General features: G+C 45.1%; 2 long non-coding RNA genes across 2 annotated transcripts in view; one reads left to right on the top strand and one right to left on the bottom strand.

Moving 5' to 3' along the window:
- The window catches only part of LOC139033985 (uncharacterized), a 46,437-nt gene that overhangs the window by 3,246 nt on the left and 19,815 nt on the right, over positions 1-23,376 (bottom strand). Inside the window, exon 3 of the long non-coding RNA XR_011486463.1 lies at positions 18,633-18,733. This is a non-coding gene — a long non-coding RNA (uncharacterized lncRNA). The remainder of the gene's footprint in view (positions 1-18,632; positions 18,734-23,376) is intronic.
- LOC139033986 (uncharacterized) lies at positions 2,255-3,471 on the top strand. The gene is made up of 2 exons (XR_011486464.1): positions 2,255-2,859; positions 3,318-3,471. It is a non-coding gene; the product is annotated as an uncharacterized lncRNA (long non-coding RNA).

Genomic DNA, 23,376 nt, shown 5'->3' with positions numbered 1-23,376 from the left:
GAGCTTGGCAACTGGACTCATTGTTCTGCCACGTGCGGCCACTTGGGAGCCCAAGGTCAGAGACCCCAGTGCCTGATGGCCAATGGGAGGAAGTGAGCGAGGCCTTCTGTGACCAGCTCCAGGAGCCACGGGACATCCTGTAACCACAGGGAGCCACAGGGACAGCCCCGTAACATCCGGGGCTGCCCCCCGAGGTGTGTGCAGTCACTCTTCTCTCCTTGCTACCAGGGTTTGACTTGTTTTAAAATGCACAGTAATTTGGACTGAATGACTCAACCACTAAGGTTTGTTTTATGTGGACTACTTGGTGCTCAGCTAAGTAGTTTATATAGATCACTTCATAGTCATCTATCAAGTCAATATTATTCATTTTCTTTTATAAAAAACTTATTTTATTTATTTATTTTTGTTCAGGTTATGCTACACCACGTAACCAACCAGGGGATTGAACCCAAGCCCCCTGCACTGGAAGCTCAGAGTCTTAACCACTGGACCTCCAGGGATGTCTCCAGTGTTGTTTATTCTCTATTATACAGTTGGAAAAACTCCCCTAGGCCACACAGGTACAAGGGCCAGAATTCAAATCGGGTTAGTCCAATTTCAGAGCTTCTGCTCTTAACTGCCACGCTCACCTGCTCCCTGCACTCACAAATGGACCTTAAGAGCATAGGAAAGCTGACTTCATGGGTTCACCTCAGAGATATGGCAGAAGGGCAGCATCACAAGAGGCACTCGTGGAAGCACCATTCCTTAGACTCTACCCCCACGAGTGGTGGTGTTATTCAGTCGCCTGTCGTGTCTGACTCTTTGTGATCCCATAGACTGTAACATGCCAGGCCTCCCTGCCCCTCACCATCTCTTGGAGTTTGCCCAAGTTCATGTTCATTGCATTGGTGATGCCGTCCAGCCATCTCATCCTCTGATGCCCTCTTCTCCTTCTGCCCTCAATCTTTCCCAGCATCAGGGACTTTTCCAATGAGTCATCTGTTCTCATCAGGTGACCAAAATGCTGGAGCTTCAGCTTCAGCATTAGTCCCTCCAGTGAATATTCAGGTTGATCTCCCTTAAGATTGACTGGTTTGATCTCCTTGCTGTCCAAAGGACTTTCATGAGTCTTCTCCAGCACCACAGTTCAAAGGCATCAATTATTTGGTGTTCTGCCTTCTTTGTGGTCCAGCTCTCACAATTACACATGCCCACTGGAAAGACCACAGTCTTGACTATACAGACCTTTGTTGGCAGAGTAATAATGTCTCTGCTTTTCAACACACTGTCGAGGTTTCTCATTGTTTTCCTGCCAAGAAGCAATCCTCTTCTGATTTCATGGCTATAGTCACCATCCACAGTGATTTTGGAGCCCAAGAAGAGGAAATCTGTCACTACTTCCACGTTTTCCCCTTCTATTTTCCATGCAGCAATGGGGCCAGATGCCATGATCTTAGTTTTTTTTTTTTACTATGTAGTCTTAAGCTGGCTCTTTCACTCTGCTCCTTCACCCTCAAGAGGCTCTTTAGTTTCTCTTCACTTTCTGTCATTAGAGTGGTATCATCTGCATCCCCAGGGGTAAAGCCATTAATAACCTTTCGATATCATAGATGACACAAATCAATAGTTTTAAAAGTATCCAAAATCAAACTCATAATCTCCACCAAATCTGATCTGCCCCTAGTTAGTGTTCCAGATCACAATGACTACATCCTAAGCTACCCACCCCTCTTTCCTCTCACTTTCATCCATTCCTGTCAGTTTCCCACTGTTCCCAATGTCTTTGTCATTCCTCATAAGGGCCACGTCAGGAGCCTCCTGAGTTTTGTCTCCTCTCTAGAGTGCCTTGTCCACTCTATAAGCAGAAACATCTTTTATTTATTTTTTATTGGAGGATAGTTGCTTTACGATGTGTTTCTACTGTAGAGCAAAGCTAGTCAGTCACATGTATACACACATCCCCTCTTTTCTGGATTTCCTTCCCGTTTAGGTCACCACAGCATGCTGAGTTCCCTGTGCAATACAGTAGCCTTTCCTTAGTTATCTGTTTTATACATAGTAGTGTATATATGTCAATCCCAGTCTCCCAGTTCATCTTCCCAGATGGCACTAGTGGTGAAGAATCTGCCTGCCAATGCAGGAGCTGCAGGAGACAGGTTCGATCCCTGGCTTGGGAAGATCCTCTGGAGGAGGAGATAGCAACCCACTCCAGTATTCTTGCTTGGGAAATCCCATGGACAGAGGAGCCTGGTGGGCTACAGCCCATGGGGTTGCAAGAATCAGACACATCTGAGCGACCAAAGAGCACCAACAAGGAGCACCCAGGTGCCTCCTCCTTTTTTCTTCCCTTTGGTTTCAGTGAGTTGAAATTCACCTTTCCAAAATTTCCACCTGATTTTTCCCTCTCTCTGCTCTCTGAGGCCACACAGCTGATGGCTCTTACCTCCCTGGGGACGGCTCTATCCCACCCCGATGCTATTGTGTCTGCACGGTGATTCTGTGGCTTCTGAGTGGAAGGAGATCTGAGAGTATGGCTGGAGTTACTGTGCTGCTGCCCACTCGCAGAGACATGTGTCGGCCCTGAAGCAGTCATACTGCTGGGATAGGCTTTCTCTCTGGAAGACAGTCCCCATAGGGACCGTCCTACTAAGCTCCTGTAGTTTTTGTTCTTAGGTGGCTCACAGGCACGTGGTCAGAGTGCTCTGTGTCTTGTGGTGAAGGATTCCGCAGTTGGCAAGTGACGTGTAAGCACACAAGAGCCAATGGAATGGTGCAGGCGTTGCTGCTGAGTGCATCCCCTGAGACAGGCCTCTGGGGAGAAGACCCTGTTCCAGTCACCCCTGTGTTCAGGGGCTCGTTGAACAAGGGAACCAGGTAATGCTGACAAATGTAGTGTTTTAAAATCATCCAGGCCCTGTGGTCAAACCCAGACATCCAAAAAGGGACTTCCCCTGGCATTCCAGTGTTAGGAATTTGCCTTCCAATGCAAGGGATGTGGGTTCGATCCTTGGTCGGGGAACTAAGATCCCACATGCCATGAGGCCAAGACATAAAACAAGCAATGTTGTAACAAAACCCCACCCATCAGGGCCCCTCCCCACAGGGGAGAGGAGAGCACTGACTCCTGCAGGACATTCAGGAAACTCATCTGCACAGGGAGCCGACCACACCACACACCGGCTGGTTCAGGGGACTTACTCGCCTATCCTAGACCTCCCGGTCATCATTAACACAGGCTGCCGAGATCAAAAGTTCCCCTCAGCCCTTCTGAAAATGTTCAGTATTGTCAGTGTGGGAGAATAATATCCTCTTTCTGCATTTCTGCCCTGCAGTGCAGCAGCTGTTGCTCCTGAGGATCATTGTACTAATTCTTAGGTCATTAACTCCGAGTCCTACATGACTACACACTTCTCTAACTGGAGGGGATGCAAAACAGATGGAGATACATCTTTCTGGAGAAATAAAGTTTATGAAAACTATGCAGAACCAAGGAGTTGGCAAGAACTATCTCCTCCACCACCAACATGGAGGGGGGAGTGTGGGGGTAGGGGGAACGTGCCCTGGATGGAGAGTCCAGCCTGTGAAGCTTCACCCAGTGGTGGAGGAGGGGCAGCTGGGTCAGGGTGATGCCTCTTCTGGTCTCCCAGGCCACTCCAGACCATCCTCTGAGCAGGCCAGGGCTCCTGAAGGCCGTGGAGGTGCTGGATTTGAATCCCATAGTCCAGTTGACTGTGTGCCAGGGAGCTCGGCAGGGCTCCTTTTGTCTTGGTCAGTCATCCATGGGTTGTTCTGGGCCTGATTTATTTGTGCAGTATTGCTGGGCAGTCCACAGCAACAATGTTTTCTTATAAACCTCCATATTCTCCCAGCCACGCCCCTCTTTTTCTTTCTGAGGCCAGAGGGAGTGGCTGGGGAGTGGGACTGCCCAGCTTGGTAGGAGCTTCCGGCAGTGTTGCCCACACTGAGGGGGCAGTGGGTTCCCTCTGAGGCTTTGCTGCTTATGTCATGGGTACCGTGGGTGTCCTGGGTGCCACTCTTGTCCCGGGTGCTGCTGGAGTCTCGGGTGCTACTGATGTCACAGGTACCGTGGGTGTCCCAGGTGCCGCTGGTGTCTTGGGTGTCAGAGGTGCTGCTGCTGTCTCGGGTGCCATTCTTCCCGTGGGTGCCGCTTGTGTCTCAGGTGCCATTGGTGTCCCAGGTGCCGCTCCTGTCCCAGGTGCTGCTCCTGTCCCGGGTGCTGCTGGTGTCTCGTGTGCTGCTCTTGCCACGAGTGTCACAGGTGCCACTGGTATCTCGGGTGCTGCTCATGTCCTGGGTGCTTGTGTCTCGGGTGCTGCTCTTGCCGTGCTTGCCGCTCTTCCCGCGAGTGTCACGGGTGCCGCTGGTGTCACGGGTGCCGCTCTTCCCACAAGTGTCACGGGTGCCTCTGGTGTTCTGCACTGTCACCTCCAAGTCCTCTTCACAGAGTGGCTGGAGTGGCTCCTTCTCATCCATCTTGACCCATGGATGCTGCTGAAGAGGGGCTAAAATAGCTCTGGTTGTCGGGTCGAGGGTCAGCATGCTTGCTATTAATGTTCTTATTTCATATGATAGGTCGTTGGGCACATGATAATGCCCTGTGAGCACACTCTGCTTCATCTCCCAGTAATCTCATCCTTGGAAGGGTTCAAACCCAGTCACCATGATGTACAGGGCGAAGCCAAAGCTCCACACATCCATGGGCGGGCCTAGGTACATGCACCCCTGGAAGATCTCAGGGGCTGCGAAGGCAGGGTTGTCACACAATGTACGTAGCCTCTCTTCAGGGCGGTAATAGTAGCTCAGACCAAAGTCTGCAGTCTTCACATTGTGGTCTGTGTCAAGGAGCAAGTTGCTTGGTTTCAGGTCCTGGTGCACGATGCCCTGCTCGTGGCAGTGGTTCAGGGCCAAAAGGAGCTGCCGGAAGAGGCGTTGGGCCTCCTGCTCCGTCATGTGGCCCTGGTCATCCAGGTAGGCTTGCATGTCTCCCCTGCTCACGTATTCCATTACCGTGATAGTAGATGTCTCAGGTGCCGCTGGTGTCCCAGGTGCCGCTCTTGCCTTGGGTGTCACGGGTGCTGCTGGAGTCTCGGGTGCTGCTCTTGTCCTGGGTGCCGCAGGTGTCTCGTGTGATGCTCTTGTCCCGAGTGATGCTGGTGTTCAGGTGCCACTCTTACCATGGGTGCTGCTCTTGCCTTGGCTGTCATGGGTGCCACCGGTGTCTTGGGTGCTACTCTTGCCATGAGTATCATGGGTGCCGCTGGTGTCTTGGGTGCAGCTCTTGTTCCGGGTGCTGCTTGCATGTCTTCCCCGCTCATGTATTCCATGAACATAATGGTAGAATCTTCCATGTTAATGACACTGAAGACTTTCACTATATTTTTATGGTCTAACAGCTTCATATTTTCCTTCTCACACAAGAATCCTAGGACATAGTCCTAGGCTCTTGCCGTGGGTATCATGAGTGCCGCTGGTGTCTCGGGTGCTGCTACTGTTTCAGGTGCTGCTCTTGTCCTGGGTGCCACTGGTGTCTCAGGTGCCACTCTTGCCGCGGGTGCCGCTCTTGCCGTGGGTGCTGCTCTTGCCGCGGGTGTCACGGGTGCTCCTGGTGTCTCAGGTGCTAGTCTTGCTGCAAGTGTCATGGGTGCCGCTGGTGTCCCATGTGCTGCTGGTATCCCGGGTGCCGCACTTGTCCCAGGTGCCACTGGTGTCTCGGGTGTGGCTCTTGTCCCTGTTGCCACTTGCATGTCTCCCCTGCTCATGTATTCAATGACTGTGATGGTAGAATCTTCCGCGTCAGTGACATTGAGGACTTTCACTATATTTTTATGGTCTAACAGTTTCATATTTTCCCTCTCACTCAAGGACCCTAGGACGTAGTCCTAGGCTCTTGCCATGGGTATCATGAGTGCCGCTGGTATCTTGGGCGCTGCTCTTTCCACAAGTGTCTCGGGTGCTGCTCTTGTCCCAGGTGCCACTGGTGTCTCGGGTGCTGCTCTTGCCACGAGTGTCTCAGGTGCCACTGTTGTCTCGGGTACCGCGGGTGTCACGGGTGCTTTTGGTGTTTTGGGTGCTGTTCTTCCCAAGAGTGTCATGGGTGCTGCTGGTGTTCTGGACTGTCACCTCCAAGCCATCTTCTGACTGGCTGGAGTGGCTTCTTCTCATCCATCTTGACCCATAGATGCTGCCAAACATGGGGTAAAGGAGCTCTGGTTGTCGGGTCGAGGGTCAGCATGCTTGCTATTAACGTTGCATGCTTGCTATTAACGATGATTGCTAGACCATCGGGCACATGATAATGCCCTGTGAGCACACTCTGCTTCATCTCCTGGTAGTCTCGTCCTTGGAAGGGTTCAAACCCAGTCACCATGATGTACAGGATAACACCAAGGCTCCACACATCCACAGGCAGGCCTAAGTACATCAACTCCAGGAAGATCTCAGGGGCTGCGAAGGCAGGGGTGCTGCAGAATGTACCTAACTTCTCTCCAGGGCAGTAATCGTAGTTCAGACTGAAGTCTGCAGTCTTCACATTGTGGTCCACATCAAGGAACAAGTTGCTTGGTTTCAGGTCCCAGTGTACGATGCCCCGCTCGTGGCAGTGGTTCAGGGCTGATAGGAGCTGCTGTAAAAGGCATTGAGCCTCCTGCTCCGTCATGTGGCCCTGGTCATCCAGGTAGGCTTGCATGTCTCCCCCGCTCACGTATTCCATCACCGTGATGGTAGAGTCTTCCGTGTCAATAACATCGAGGACTTTCACTGTGTTTTCATGGTCTAACAGCTGCATATGTCTCCTCTCACACAAGAACCCTAGGACGAGTGGAATTTCAGTTTGCTTTTATTACCTTAAGGGCCACCTCGGTCCCAGCCCCAACATGCCGGGTCAACAGAACTGTATCATGCCATACTTCTCCAATAGTGTAGACAATTTCATAATTCTCTATTTGAGCTCATTTATTTGAACACCTGCCCATTAGGTCCTGCATGGTGGTAAACCCTAACTACTCTACCAGTTAACTGCTCTACCAGCTAACTACTCTATGCCAACTAAAGAAACAAATGCTATCTATGCCAACTAAACTAACGAATGCTAACTATGACAACTATACTAGCAACAAAACTATGCCAACTATACTAACGCTAACTATGCCAACTCTACTAACATTGCTAACTATGTCACACACACTAACAGTGCTAACTATGCTAATACTACCTATACTAACTATGCTAATAAACAATTAACTATACCAAATATGCTCACTGTAAAAATGATACTAACTATACTACTAACAGCACTAACTAAAAAAATAAAAAGATAAAATGTGAATAAGAATTAAGGGGGGGAAATGGGAAAAAGCAAAATAAGAAAATGATATAAAGAAAAACTCTACAAATGAGAAAAACTAAAAAAAAAAAAGGAAAAGAGAAGTAGAACTAAGGGGGGGGGGACAAAAACAAAAAAGGGAAAAAACAAAATGAAGGAAAAAAGAAAAAGAAACTTCAAATGAGAAACACTAAAATTAAAAAATGAGGAAAAGAACTAAGGGGAAAAAAACAGAAAATGATGGAAAAAACAAAATGAAAGAAAAAAGGAATTTTTTTTAATTAAGAAAAGGAAAAGAAAAATTAGAAAAATAAAAAAGAGGAGAGGGAAAAAAAGGAAAAATAAAATCAACAGAATGGCAAAAACACAGGAAAAAAAAACACACTAACTGGGGGTCCAGTTGTCAGGTCACCAGTATCAGCTTCCTGGGCTCTAAGGACCAAAAACTTGGGGCCAGCTGAGCTCTTATATAAGGTTTTTAGTGAGTTTCATCACAGTTGTGCCCTGTGAGGACAGAGCAGGAAATGGACCAATCATGGCTGAGGATAAATCCTAATGGTTTTCTCCCTTTTCAGGCTTCAAGGCCCCTTTACACTTAGGAAAAAGGGTCCTAAAGAGATTTTTCTTTATATGTGCTATGAGAGACTGGTATTCACTTTCTTAGAAATTGAAAGCTGTAAAATTCTTCAGCAGCCTTCCCATGTCTAGTTTGAAAATCAGTAATGATGTTAAGGACCTCATAACATCTACACTTGCAATATTCAATTCCTTTTCCTTAAACTCTGGTCTCAAAATAAAGTGACCATTTAAATGAACTTGACTATACTATCAGAAACTGTCCTGTTGCATGTGACACTCATAGGCACATAGTTAATGTCTGCAAAGCTGAGAGATTTTCTGGGAGGATCATGAACAGATTTCTCATTGGGAGCCTCAGAGGCCAGATGACATGGGTCAGTGTATTTGAAGTGTTGAAGGGAAAGAAGCTGTCAACCAAGAACCCTATGTGTAGCAAAACTGTCCTTCAAAAATGAAGGAGAAATTAAGACATGCCCAGTTTGTAAGAGTTGAGGGAGTTCTGCCTCAGCATGGAGTCCTTCAGGTTGGAGTGCAGGATTTTTGACAGTAACTCAAAGCCTTATGGAAAGATAAAGATCTCCAGTAAAAAGAGATAGATGGGTGACTAGAAAAGCTCATGCTACACTGCTATAATTAAAACAGATAACCAGCAAGGTCCTACTACGTAGCACAGGGAACTCTGCTCAATGCTATGTGGCAGCCTGGATGGGAGGGGAGTTTGGGGGAGAATGGATACATGTATATGTATGGCTGAGTCCCTTTGCTGTCCCCCTGAAACTATCACAACATTGTTAATCAGCTATACTCCAATATAAAATCAGAAGTTTAAAAAAATGAAAAGCTAGTACTATTGTAACTTTGGTTTGTAGCTCCACTTTTTGTTTTCAATTTGATTTGAGACTACTTTGTAATAAACATTCACACACAAAAATCATCATCTGTTTCTAATACTTTTTTTTTTTTTACTTTGGGATAAAAATTCTGATTGGTCTCTAAAAATGAATGTATGTGCCTGACTTCAAGGATAGCATTTGGAAACTGCAGTGTCTTTGTCCTCCAATATGAAGGTAAACCAGGGTCAGGTCCCTTTGAATGCAGCAGCTCAGTAACAGAAGCTACAAGATAGACTGATGTGAGGCAATAGCAATGAGAGCAGGCTTCAGGAAAGGAGCTGGGGACCACTATCAATAGATGCACAAAAGTCTCAGAACCTCCTATTCCAAATGCCACCTCAAATAATATGGTAAAAAAGAAAATCTACACAAATTTTTAAAGTAATGTGTAGGACCCTGTATTAGTAGTAGTCTGTGTAGTGTTAGTCATTCAGCCATGTCTGACTCTTTGCAACCCCATGGACTGTAGCCTGCCAGGCTCCTCTATCCATGGGATTCTCCAGGCAAGAATACTGAAGTGGGTTACCATGCCCTCTGCCAGGGGATCTTCCCAACCCAGGGGATTGAACCCATGTCTCCTACATCTTTTACATCTCCTGCATTGGCAGGCACATTCTTTACCACTAGTGCCACCTGGGAAGCCCCAGTTGCCTTCAGAGCACCATAAAAGAAAAGCTCACACTGGATCCTTTAAACAGCAGAAATTAATTTTCTTCACAACTCTAGAGGCTAGAAGTCCAAAATCAAGGTGTTCTTAGAGCTGGTTTCAGTCATATTTCCTTTACTGGCTTGTAGACATCCCTCTTCCAACACTGTTGCTGTTGTTTAGTCGCAAGTTGTATCCAACTCTTTTGCAACCCCATGGACAGGACTGTAGCCCGCCATGATCCTCTGTCTCCATCCTCACATGACCTCTTCTCTGTGTTCACACAGAAGGAGAGGGTTCTGGGTGTCTCTTCCTCTTCTTATAAGGACACTTCCTATCATATTAAGACCCCACCATTTGGCAAGTTATGCTAGGGAGGCCAGAGGTCCCCAAGTGGCAGGAGGAAATGAATGGCAAGCAGTAGACCTTTATTCCTACATTCCTTTGCTCTCGCGTTAGTCATGTGAGTAGGAGGCTCCTTTTAATCCTGTATTGCTATGATGACAATGGTACCTGTTTCCCGAAGCTTGAGCTGCTAATTGCCCAAAGAAACAATATATCTTACTCATGAAAAAGTTTTCCTTAAGCTATGTTAATGAAACTATGTGTTTGTTTGGAGGTCTGTTTTCCTTCAAGACTTACATCAATTGTTTTGTGGATACAATATATCTCACCCAGAGACATCTAGTCTGGAGAGGACCCCCTTGTGCAGATATCTATGCTATGGGAGAGAAACCTGGTGCAACTCTCTCAACCTTGAAGTGTTTCTTCTATGATCTTGCTAACAGGTAATAAGATGCTTTGCTAAAAACTGGCAAGGGGCTATCTTTTCTGCCCCCTTCTGCTGTCTATTGTCAGAAGTTTTGTCTATCCTTTTTGTGCTTTAATAAAACTTTGCTACACAAAAGCTCCGAGTGATCAAGCCTCATCTCTGGCCCCAGATTGAAATACTCTCATCTGGAGGCCAAGAATTCTGGTGTCGTTCTTGGCTCACAACCACAACCTTTCATCTTGGGGGCTCTTCCAGGATCTTCAGGACATGGTAAGGACATTCAGAGCTCTAGTTCTTTGGTTCTCCTAGTAAACACGTTTCCTACTTTACTAACACAGTGTGCCTGTCTGTGTGAATGCTATATGGAAGAGATGCACAAACAAGTGTGAAGCAAGAGTTCAGGCTGGCTTTGTGGTTCCATGGTGCCTCGTAATGACTGAAGGTAGCCCCAAAACGAGCCAGTCAGGGGTTTATACTGACCTGCCAATGCCAAGAGCCATCCGACATCCCTGCGAGGGGAGCAGCCAGAAATGGGTGAAACGCGTGGACTGAACTTTTCTTTCTCAGTCAACTTTTCCTGGCCTCTTTGACCATTTTGTAACTGCCTGGGAAATTGAAACTACTAACCTAATCTAATAATAGACTTTCAAGGGACTTGTGATCCATGCTGTTACTGTGTACTTTGACTTAGACCCCAAGTTTGGATTGATAGTCATGAAGCACCTAGCCTTTCTAGGAGTCGAAAGTTACCTTGGTTGTATTCTCATGCACTGCAGACAGGAGCACAGTTTGGAGCTAGGTGGAGCTCTAGCTCCAGGAACGTCTCTCAGGCTAGAGGTTGCTCTCTTGGCTGCCTGCCTCAGGGGCCAGCAACCTGAAAGTGAGTCTTTGTCACAGCTGTGCCTCCGGTCTACGTGGATTAGAGGCACTGCTGGCGATCATGAGGTTTCCGAGGACACAGCATGGAAATTCTAGGATCTGGTCAGATTGGAAGTGCAATGGCCTTCCTCCTTTGGTAACACTAGCTCTTAGCGGACTAGAGGAGGCTCCCCAGTGACTTTTGTCTCAACTTCTTAGATGTTCTTCCTGTGGAATCTGTGGAAATGAGCTGAAAGGATTGGCCCTGATAGCTAGAAGACAAAAATCACTTTTTCCTCTCTGGCTGGCCCTTCACCACCTCTTTCACTATGCCATATACTGGTGTCATGACACTCTGAAGGGACATTTTGGGTTTTATGTTTGTCCCTTTATGGTTTAACAGTTTTATTGTGGTCAGGAATATATTCAGGACTGTGCATAAGGCACCCAGGAGACGAATGTTTCCTCTAGTTGTCTTAGCTTGGGAGGCATTCTGGAAGTGAGAGGGTAACAGGCAGGAAGGCCAGGGGTCTCCAAACGGAGGAAATAGGCTGCAAGTGCCAGACATTTTTATCTCTCTTAAGCGGCAGGAGGAAACAAACCAGCGATATGTTTTTCCTTCTCTATACAAATTTAAAAGGAGGTTTCTCTTAAAATGCTGTGTTGCCATGACACCTGGTCTCACCTGAAGCTAACTACTCTCAAACCTTGAGTTAACCAATACATTTCTTTTTCTTATGGAAATGTTGTCTTAAGCTATGTTAATGTACCCCAGACTCTATCTTCAAGTTGGTTCCGCCAAACGGCCTAACCTACTTACTCAGATATTGTTCCCTAATCTATGTAAAGGAAACTATTTGTTGGTATTCTGCCCTTCTACAAGATTCAAGTCAATCGTATTTATGGCCAGGGATGAATTATCTGGTGCCATTCTAAATTTTATGACATTCCTTTCTTTTCATTAACAGACTGTGAGTGACTATATAACATACAGCTAAAGACTAGGAGGGGGGTACTCTTTTGCCCCCTTCTGATGCCTATGTCAGAAGCTTTCTCTATCTCCTTTATACTTTAATAAAACTTTATTACACAAAAGCTCTGAGCGATCCAGCCTCGTCTCTGGCCCCGGATTGAATTCATCTCCGGAGGCCAAGAATCCTGGTGTCTTATCGTTCAGCAACAACCTTTCAGAAGGCTACTCTGTTGCACCCTGGGTGACATCAGAGAAAGAGCAGAAATCAGGAAAAGGTCTTAATGGTGAACAACTGGACATCAGTCTGGGATGCCTTCAGGTCTACCCCTGGGTTCATCTCCATCCCTCCTCGGTGATAGAACAGAGAAAGCCAGTGATGAGGCACCTGTGTCGATAAGAGACAGGTTAACTCCAGCTAGGGAAGGAAGCTTAGGTGGAAGACCTATCTCTATTCCCATCTACAGCAAGGAGGGACACCTCACGTAGAAAAGAGCCAAGGTGCTAGACACTGCTTTTTTCTCTTTTACAAATGGGAGCTAACAGTTCCAGCCTTACTACTTTGGACTGTATCCTGAAAAACTGGGATAGATTCCATTCCCAGGGCTTAAAGAAGACACACCTGACCTTCCTATGTGAAACTGCGTGGCCACTGTATCCATTGGAGGATGGCAAACAATGGCCGGTTAGAGTGTCTCTTATACCATTTTACAATTAGACTGGTTCTGTAGAAAACAAAAGAAATGGGTAGAAGTGACACATATGCTGCTCTTTTTCTCTCTGTGAGACATGCCAGACTTATGGCCTAAGGGTATAGATTTGGGTGTGAAATTTTCAGTTCCCTCCTGTTCTCCTACTTTCCCCCTGTATCTGGGGGCTCCCAACTAAACAAACTGAAAGTCAGGGCACCCCTCTAGGAAGGGTTGCCTTGGTCTCGGTAGAAATTCATATTGAAATTCAAACTACTCTAGTCTCAGCAGAGGTTCAGGCAATCCTTGTTTCAATATGACCTCAGACTACTGTGGTTTCAATAGAAACTCAGTAGAAATAAAGGACACTCAGGCAACTAAAACTAAGGGTAAAATACAGGATGAGAAAGGAGATGAGATGGAGGAAGAGATGAAGGATAGGAGACAGAGATAAGGAAAAACAGACTTCTTCCAAAGGGCAGCGAGAGAGGCTGAGGAACAGCAACACAAGCTGTTGCCTCTTCAGGAAGGACCCATGGGGAGGAAATAACCAGGCTATGAGAGTTAAGTACCCCTTTCCTTAGCAATACAGAGAATTAAGGAGGACCTGGGAAACTATTTGGAGGATGCAGAGAAATATATTAGAGCCTTTAAGGATGTTATTCTGATCTATGACCTTACTTGGAAAGATATGATGTATGTCTTGGGACAGATGCTAACTCCTGACTCAAAAACTCGAGTTTTGGAGAAAGCTGTTGCCTATGGAGATGAATGGCTTGGTAATGAATCAGCAGGAAAGACAGAGGACAAGATAGCCACCCTCCCTACTGGGAATCAGGCAGTCCTGACAACAGAACCAGACTGGGACTATAACACAGCTAAAGAAAGATGGGACCAGAGTCACTTTGTCAGATGTGTTCTAGAAGGACTCAGGCGACCACATACTAAAACTTTAAACTATGCCAAACTGGCAAGAATAAAACAGGGAGAGAAGGAAGAGCCTAGTAAATTCCTAGATAGACCACAGGAAGCCCTTCGCAGATTCACTGAGATTGATCCCAAAAGTGAAGAGGGAAGAGTGATCTTAAAAGATAGATTTCTCACTCAGTCAGGTCCAGATACCCACCATGAGCTACTAAAACAAAATTGGAAACTAGGTTTTCTGTTGAGAATCAGGGTGGCTGTTCTGAACATTTTCCATTCAAGGAGAATGGTTCTGGCTGGAATTGTGTTGGGAATAGGAAATGCAGCTGACACTACATTGACAAACCTTAGTGAAGGCTCAAAATGGAAACTGAGCCAATGGTCAAGGTCATCTCATTTTCCCCAGCAAGACTCACGATGTGGAGGAAGGAAGAGCCATAGAGTGAGCATCTGCTATGACTCGGGCTGTTTAAGTGCTTCACGCTTAACTGATTAATCAAAACCTCCCAGACACAAGACAATCTACAGAATGGGAGAAAATATTTGCAAATGATGCAACCAATAAGGGCTTAATTTCCAAGATGTACAAAGATCTCATACAACTCAACAACAATAAAAGCCTATCCCCAAATAGGCAGACCTAAATAGACATTTCTCCAAAAAAAGCAATACAGATGGCCAACAAACACAGGAAAATGTGCTCAACATCCCTAATTACTAGAGAAATGCAAATCAAAATTACAGTGAGGAACCACCTCACACCAGTCAGAATGATCATCATTAAAGAGTCTACAAATAAATGCTAGAGAGGGTGTGGAGAAAAGGGAACCCTCCTACCCTGCTGGTGGGAATGTATATTGGTACAGCCACTGTGGAAAACAGTACGGCGGTTCCTCAGAAAACTAACAAGAATTACCATATGATCCAGCAATCCCACTCCAGGGTATATACTGGACAAACTAAAATTCAAAAGGATACATGCACCCTGATGTTCATAGCATCACTATTCACACAACCAGACATGGAAATGACCTAAGTGTCCATTGACAGAGGAATGGATGAAGATGTAGTACATATATACAATGGAATACTACTCAGCCACAAAAAAGGATGGAATAATGCCATCTGCAGTGACATGGATGCAACTAGACATTATCATACTAAGTGAAATGTCAGAAAAAGAAAGACAAATACCATGTGATATCACTTATGAGTGGGATCTAAACAATGACACAAATGAACCTACATATGAACAGAAACAGAATCACTGACAGAACAGACTGGTGGTTGCCAAGGGAAGGGAGTTGAGGGAGGGACTGAGTGGGAGGCTGGAGTTAGCAGATGTAAGCTTTCATATATAGAATGGATAAACAAGGTCCTACTGTATAGCACAGAGAACTATATTCAATGTCCTATGATAAACTATAATGGAGAAGCATATTAAAAAAGAATGTACATGTATGTATAACTAAATCACTCGGCTGTAGAGCAGAAATCGACACACATCATAAATCAACTACAATTAAAAAACAACTTCCCAACCATAATATGACACGGACAATAATACCCCATTGAACAATTAGGAAGTTAGCAAGTTCAAAGTCACACCAAGAAGAGAGTGGCAGAACTCCAGATTCCATTGGTGGCCCTCTCGGCTCTCTCCTCACTTTCTCTGGCTGGAGCATTTCCCCTAGGGTGGTGGAGCTGCCAGATGGAAGGCGTCTGGATCTCAGAGTGACCTCAGGGAGCAGAGCTCTTCTACCCCTAAACCATCTACCAGTTCAGACTTTTATACTGGACAGAAGCAATCTTCTTGTGTAAGCCCATCAACAAGATAAAAGTTTACTTTATTCTCTGCCAACCCACTGTCCCAACATCCTAATCAAACAGTTTCTAAACAGAGGACTAAGTTTAAATTTTTTTTTTTTTTTTTAGAGCCGCCTGGAGGTGGGAGGCCGAGACGCTCCGCTCCTCTCTCGCTCGCTCTCCTCAATACGCCGTGGCCAACGCGGCGGACATTAAAACTCCACTGTGCGCTCTTCAGCCAACCCCAGCCGTTCCCCCTAAGTTTAGAATAATTGAAAACACTAGGATCCAGATTTAATCTGTAAATTAAAGAGAACTGACGAATTTGGAAAACTCAGCAGTAGCCACAGGACAGGAAAAGGTCAATTTTCATTCCAATCCCAAAGGGCAATGCCAAAGAATGATTAAACTGTTGTACAATTGTGCTCATTTCACATACTGGCAAGGTTATACTCAAAATCCTTCAAGCTAGTCTTCAGCAGTATGTGAACTGAGAACTTCCAGATGTACAAGCTGGGTTTCAAAGAGGCAGAGGAACCAGAGATCAAATTGCCAGCATTTGCTGGATCATAGAGAAAGCAAGAGAATTCCAGAAAAACATCTACTTTTGCTTCATCAAATACACTAAAGCCTTTGATTGTGTGGATCACGTGGATCACAACAAACTGTGGAAAATTCCAAAAGAGATGGGAATACCAGGCCATCTTACCTGTCTCCTGAGAAACCTGTATGCAAGTCAAGAAGCAACAGTTAGAACCGGACATGGAACAACAGACTGGTTCCAGATTGGGAAAGGAGTATGTCAAGACTGTATACTGTCACCCTGCTTCTTTAACTTATACATAGAGTATATCATCCAAAATGAAGCACAAGCTGGAATCAACATTGCTGAGAGACATATCAACAACCTCAGATAAGCAGATGATAACACTCCACTCTAATGGCAGAAAGTGAAGAGGAACTAAAGAGCCTCCTGATAAGAGAGAGTGAAAAAGCTAGCTTGAAACTCAACATTCAAAAAAATAGTAAGATCATGGCATCCAGTCCCATCACTTCATGGCAAATGGAAGGGGGAAAAGTGGAAGCAGTGACAGATTTTCTTTTCTCAGGCTCCCAAATCACTGTGGATGATGACTGCAGCCATGAAATTAAAAGATGCTTGCTCCTTTGGAGGAAAGCTATGACAAACCTAGACAGCGTATTAAAAAGCAGAAACATCACCTTGCCAACAAAAGTCCATACAGTCAAAGATGTGGTTTTTTCTAGTAGTCATGTAAGGATCCTAAAAGATGATGCTGTGAAAGTGCTGCACTCAATATGTCAGCAAATTTGGAAAACTCAGCAATGGCCACAGGACTGGAAAAGGTCAGTTTTCATTCCAATCTCAAAGAAAGGTAATGCCAAAGAATGCTCAAACTACTGCACAATTGCACTCATCTCACATGCTAGTAAAGTAATGCTCAAAATTCTCCAAGCCAGGCTTCAGCAATATGTGAACAGTGAACTTCCAAGATGTTCAAGCTGGTTTTAGAAAAGGCAAAGGAACCAGAGATCAAATTGCCAACATCCACTGGATCATCGAAAAAGCAAGAGTTCCAGAAAAACATCTATTTCTGCTTTATTGACTATGCCAAAGCCTTTGACTGTATGGATCACAATAAACTGTGGAAAATTCTGAAAGAGATGGGAATATCAGACCACCTGACCTGCCTCTTGAGAAACCTGTATGCAGGTCAGGAAGCAACAGTTAGAACTGGACATGGAACAACAGACTGGTTCCAAATAGGAAAAGGAGTACGTCAAGGCTGTATATTATCACCCTGCTTATTTAACTTATATGCAGAGTATATCATGAGAAACGCTGGGCTGGATGAAGCACAAGCTGGAATCAAGATTGCCAGGAGAAATATCAATAACCTCAGATATGCAGATGACACCACCCTTATGGCAGAAAGTGAAGAAGAACTAAAGAGCCTCTTGATGAAAGTGAAAGAGGAGAGTGAAAAAGTTACGGCTTAAAGCTCAACATTCAGAAAACTAAGATCATGGCATCCGGTTCCATCACTTCATGGCAAATAGATGGGGAAACAATGGAAAAACAGTCGTTGACTTTATTTTTCTGGGCTCCAAAATCACTGAGGATGGTGATTGCAGCCATGAAATTAAAAGACACTCTTTGGAAGGAAAGTTATGATCAACCTAGATAGCATATTAAAAAGCAGAGACATTACTTTGCCAACAAAGGTCTATCTAGTCAAGGCTATGGTTTTTCCAGTGGTCATGTATGGATGTGAGAGTTGGACTATAAAGAAAGCTGAGCACTGAAGAATTGATGCTTTTGAACTGTGGTGTTGGAGAAGACTCTTGAGAGTCCCTTGGACTGCAAGGAGATCCAACCAGTCCATCCTAAAGGAGATCAGTCCTGGGTGTTCATTGGAGGGACTGATGTTGAAACTGAAACTCCAATACTTTGGCCACCTGATGCAGAGAGCTGACTCATTTGAAAAGATCCCTGATGCTGGGAAAGATTGAGGGCAGGAGGAGAAGGGGACAACAGAGGATGAGATGGTTGGATGGCATCACCGACACAATGGACATGGGTTTGGGTGGACTCCAGGAGTTGGTGATGGACAGGGAGGCCTGGCGTGCTGTGGTTCATGGGGTCGCAAAGAGTCGGACATGACTGAGCAACTGAACTGAACATGTACAGATGTGAGAATTGGACCATAAAGAAGACTGAACACTGAAGAAAGAACTGACGCTTTCAAATTGTGATGCTTTCAAGAGAAGACTCTTACAAGTCCCTTGAATAGCATGGAGATCAAACCAATCAATCCTAAAGGAAATCAAGGTGATGAGATGGTTAGAAAGAATCACCAACTCAATGGACATGAATTTGAGCAAACTTCAGGAGATGCTGAAGGACAGGGCTTCCCTACAGACTGCATGCTGCAGTCCATGGGGTTGCAAAGAGTCAGACATGCCTTAGTGATGGAACAGCAACAGCATAACATACACCATTGAGGATGGCACCATAAGAAATCATAATTGAGTAGGAACTGTGCATTATGAGAGGTGGTGTATGGGAGGGATGATGCCATTTCCAGACATCATAGTCCTTATCTGAGGTGGGAGAGGTTGTGTGCTGCCCTAGGGTGGGGCCAGTACCTCTTTGTGTCATCACAGCTGGACTCAGAACTCTTGTCGTGTTGACAAATTACATGATGCTGCTGCATCCTCACAATGCGACCCAGGCAACGTCCAGGACACTGAAACAAAAGCACAGTGTAGTATAAACAACCTTGTGAGCAACTTCCCAGCCAGTCTGGTTAAGACTCTGTGCTCCCAATGCAGGGGGCACAGGTTTGATCCCTGGGTGGGGAACTAAGATCCTGCATGTGGTGAAGCATGGCAAAAATAAAGACTTATCTTAAGAAATTAAAAGAAAACAACCTTGTCAGCTCATGTGTGCTGGGGTACCAAAACCATGTGCTATGGCAGCATTGCCAGAGATGAGCTACAGGGGGTCAGCTATCCCCAAGGGAAGTTGTTGTTCAATCGCTCAGTTGTGTCTGACTCTTTGTGACCCCATGAACTGCGGCACGCCAGGCTTCCCTGTACTTCACTATCTCCCAGAGTTTGCTCAAACTCATGTCCGTTGAGTCAGTGATGCCATCCAACCATCTCATCCTCTGTTACCCCCTTCTCCTCCTGCCCTCAATCTTTCCCAGCATCAGGGTCTTTTCCAATGAGTTGGCTCTTTGCATTAGGTGGCCAAAGTATTGGAGCTTCAGCTTCAGCATCAGTCCTTCCAGTGAATATTCAGATAAGTGAGAGCGGCTGGAAGCCCAGCTCTGAGGATCAGACTACCCTCCTCAGAGCCAGACAGATACTTAAGTATCCTTTCATCCTCTTTTCCTCCTCATAAACTGAGACCATCCTTGGGGAGAAGGGGAAGAAAGGACAGGGCCAATCTCTAACTGACCAGGTTAAGGTTCAGAAATCACTGTGCTTAAAACCATAAGCTACAGCCAAGTTTGGGTTTTCCTGCTTAGAGCAAAAATGGAGGCTTGTGTGTAGGGGGTGAGTTCAATTACAGAAAAAAAAAAAATAATAATAACACATGTCAATTTTTTCTTGTCATTTGTTTTATACTTGAAAAGATCCTTCACATCCTGGTAGTTCTATTCCAGTTTAATGACTTTTACACTGAATCACTTTAATCAAGGCTGAATTTATTCTGTTGTATGCTGTGAGTTTGGGTTCTCTTTATTTATTTTTCTTAAATTAGTTGAACAATTTCCTTCATACAATCTTTTTAATTTGCCCACATTATTGAGATATAATTCACATACCCTAAAAGTCACTGCTTAATGTATACATTTTACAGTAAGTCCCTCACCTACAAATGAACCTTCAAGTTGAGAACTTTCAAAGATGTGACTGTGCCCCTGTATGTCAGCTATTATAACTGTACTAGTGTACTTTTTCAAGGTCCTGTACTGTTAGATCAAAAATGTTTTGTGTGTTTGTTTTTTATGTGTTATTTGTGTGAAAAGTATTATAAACCTATTACAGTACAGTACTATATAGCCATTGTGTTAGTTGGGTACCTAGGCTAACTTTGTTGGACTTACAAACAGGCCTAGAAACAAGCTTCCCTTTCATGTATATGATTTTTAAATATTTTCTCCCATTCTGTGGCTGTCCACTTTCTTGATTATGTCCCTTGTAGCAACAAAACTTTACATTTTGATGTAGCCCCATTTATCTATTTTTGTTGTTGCTGTAGCTTATGTTTTTTGTGTCATATCTAAGAAACCATCTCCTAATCCAAAGCATGAAGATTTATGGCTACAGTTTCTTCCAAGAGTTTTATTTTAGCAATTAAATTTAGGTTTCTGATAAATTTTGAGTCAATGCTTTGTAAACATTATATGCTAAGAGTCCAAGTTCATTCTTTTGTATGTGCATATTCAGCTGTCCTTTACCACTGATGAAAAAACTGTTCTTTTCCCATTGAATTAGTATTGTTACCCTTCTAGAAAACCAATTGACATAGATACATGGATTTATCTCTAGACTTTCAATTCAGTTTCATCAACCTATGTGTCTATGCTATGTTTAGCACCACGTTGCTGCTGTTGTTTAGTGACTAAGTCATGTCCAACTCTGCAATCCCATGGACAGAATGGACTGCAGCCTGCCAGAATCCTCTGTCAATGACATTTCCCAGGCAAGAATACTGGGGTGAGTTGCCGTTCCCTTCTCCAGGGGATCTTGCAGACCCAGGGATCAAACCCACATCTTCCAGTTCTCTACTGCTGACCCACTGGGGAAGTCCATGTTAGTACCTTACTGTCTTGATTATCACCGTTTTGTAGTAAGTTTTGAAATTGAGATGTCTGAGCCCTCTAACTTTGTTCTTTCTCTAGATTGCTTTGGCTATCCTGGGTCCTTTATATTTCCATATGAATTTTAGGATCAGCTTGCCAATTTCTGCAAAGAAGCTGGGGTTTTGATGGGGACTGTGTTGAATCTGTAGATCAATTTACTGTCAGGTGAATAACAGTAAGTCTTTTGATCCATAAATATACAATGCCTTTTCATTTATTTAGGTCTTCTTTAATAGTCCTTGTGCTTCCCTGGCGGCTCAGATGGTAAAGAATCTGCAGTGCAGGAGACCTGCCTTTGATCCCCAGATCAGGAAGATCCCCTGGAGAAGGGAATGGTTACCCACTCCAGTATTCTTGCCTGGAGGATGCCATGGATACAGGAGCCCAATGGGCTATAGTCTATGGGGTCACAAAGGGTTGGACATGACTGACTAACACATTTTCTTTAATGTCATCAAAAAAGACTTTCTGTAGTTTTTTACTGTTCATTTTTTAAAACACTTCTTCCCTCTGTGATTAACAGATTTTGGACTTTAAATTCATTTAACATGGGTCTGCTTCTGTACTCTTATTAAACTCCACAACTTATGTCTATTCTGCACTGATGCTATACCCTTTTACTTACAACAGCTTAGCAGGACGCTTTGACATCAGATAAGGAAAGTCTTTCCATACTCCCAATGATTTGTTTTTTAAAAGTCTCTTGTCCTTACTCTCTCCCATATGAATGTCAAAATTATATGAAGTTCTGAAAAAAGAATTCTACAGCAATTTGAATTGGAAGTATGTGTTCTAGTTCATTTAAGGGTATGCGCTCCTTTATAGCACTCAGAGTACCTTTACTTGCACAGATTTTCTGTTATGTGTTTCAACAATATGTTGCATTTTTCTTTATGAGTTCTGTGAGGATTAATTTTGTGTGTCAAATCTCACCCATACCTGATCAGGTGACATTTTAATGAGATTTTGGACTTGGAATTGATGTTGGAATGGCTTAAGAATTCTGGGGATGTTGAGATGGGGTGAATGTATTCTGCACGAGAAGGACATGGATTTTGGGGGCTAAAAGGCAAAATGTTATGGACCAAACTGTATCCCCTCAAAATTTATATAGTGAAGTCCTAACCACCAATGTGACTATATTTGAAGACACGGTTTATAAGAAGGTTAGAAGTTAAATGAGGCCAAAGGATGGAGCCTTAATCCTATAGGAAGTGTCCTTATAAGAAATGGAAGAGACACCCAGAACTCTCTCTTCCTGTGTGTACACAGAGAAGAGGTTATGTGAGGATGGAGACAGAGGAGCCTGATGGGTTAAAGTTCTGTCCATGAGGTTGCAAAAGAGTCAGGCCATCATTCACTGGGACCTGACACTGAGCAACTTGCTCCTTGATGAGAACCAGGTGAAGATTTCAGACTTCGGTCTGAGCAATGAGTAAAACCCAAGAGGGAAGCTAGATACTTTCTGCGGCACTGCCACCTACACAGCCCCTGAGCTCATCCTGGGGCAGAACCACATGGGCCCGCCTGTGGACTTGTGGAGCCTTGGTGTCATCCTGCAGTCATGGTAACCGGGTCCTTCCCCTTGCAGGGACAAGATTTCTGGCAGCTCTGGCATAGAGTGCTCATTGGGAAATACCATGTGCCCCACACTACGTACTGTCTGAAATAAGAAGCTTACTGGCAAATATGCTGACCCTTAACCCTGTAGGGTTTGTCAACAGAGGTACCTTAGCTAATATTTGGAAGCATCCATGGGTTAAGATGGGCCAGGAGCCACTCCTGCCACTCTGTGAAGAGGACTCGGGGGTGACAGTGGGGATGATTCTGGGCTCAAGGTTGGACCAGAGCCTGCACTTGAAAGGACTGAAGGTGGGATTCCAGACCATTATTGTGAGACCCTCCTTCCTCTTCCAAGAACCTCAGCAGCTGAGAACTCCAGCCTCCAAGCCCTGAGGCATCCACCCTCCTACTGGCCTGGCTATTCCTGTGGGAGACCATTCCAGGCAGGAGACAACCCATGATTCACAGGAGAAGACCACCAAGCCTACTACCACCCCACCCTGTCCGGAGGCAAGGGCCATCACCCCAAGTCTAGACCTTGGGGCCTCCCCCTCCACAAGCGGCATCAGCGACAGCTGCAGCACCCACAACACCAGCAGCACCTGAGACACCAGCAGCTCCGGCAACACTCGTGACACCTGAGACACCAGCAGCACCCGAGGCACCGGCAGCAAAGCCTCAGAGGGAAACAACTGACCCCTGAGTGTGGCCAACACCATCAGAAGCTCCTCCCAAGCTGGGCAGCCCCACTCCCCAGCCACTCCCTCTGGCCTCAGCCAGAAAAAGAAGGGGCTGGCTGGGAGAATATGAAATTTTATTGCAAAACATTTCTGTTGCAGGTTCCCCAGCAAGAGGCATAAAAATACAATAGTCCCAGAAATGACCTCTGGAAGACTAATGGAGACAAAAGGTCAGAGCTGCCGAGCTCCCTGGGACCCTGTCAAGTGGACTGT

The sequence above is a fragment of the Odocoileus virginianus genome, unplaced genomic scaffold (genome assembly GCF_023699985.2).
Source record: "Odocoileus virginianus isolate 20LAN1187 ecotype Illinois unplaced genomic scaffold, Ovbor_1.2 Unplaced_Contig_14, whole genome shotgun sequence".
Taxonomy (NCBI): Eukaryota; Metazoa; Chordata; class Mammalia; order Artiodactyla; family Cervidae; genus Odocoileus; species Odocoileus virginianus.
Note: the sequence above shows the minus strand (reverse complement) of the source record. Positions and strands in the feature narration are given on the sequence as shown.